Below are 505 nucleotides of genomic sequence, written 5' to 3' on the forward strand. Positions count from 1 at the left end.
ATATGCACAAAAACCCCAAAAATGCAAAATATGCGCTATTTTCTTTGCGCCAATGCGATTTATTTTTGTTAGTCCGTGTAAATTATGGCTTTATTTTGAGCTGCAGACAATATTTACGTAATGCATAAAAGCAAGAAATCCGGTCTCTACAAGACTTTAAACATTTCCTCGAGTTCTCTTTCGCAACTTTTTCATTTCCACCAGGATTTCCACTGTTTGTTAATTCCTGATGCAACATATAAGCTATAGAATCATTTTTCTGGTCGGGTAATCTCATTTCTGTAAGTTTATTTAATGTACGATCCACTAGAGGAACCGAATCCCACACGCTGGTAAATTCGAAATAATCAGGGGACAACTCATTCAGAGCAAATCAGGGAATTGAGCTTTCACTAGGTTCATTTGAATCAGAAAAACTCGTGGTTGATCCATACTCTAAATGGGGTGATGAACCATACAGTAAATAAACAACTCAATTCCTCAAAACCTCAAATTAAATATCCAT

General features: G+C 35.8%; 1 pseudogene; it reads right to left on the reverse strand.

The window, feature by feature from the left end:
* Positions 1-505, reverse strand: part of LOC116180401 — a 2,329-nt pseudogene that overhangs the window by 169 nt on the left and 1,655 nt on the right.

This window comes from Photinus pyralis, unplaced genomic scaffold (assembly GCF_008802855.1).
Source record: "Photinus pyralis isolate 1611_PpyrPB1 unplaced genomic scaffold, Ppyr1.3 Ppyr1.4_LG1, whole genome shotgun sequence".
NCBI classification, from domain to species: domain Eukaryota; kingdom Metazoa; phylum Arthropoda; class Insecta; order Coleoptera; family Lampyridae; genus Photinus; species Photinus pyralis.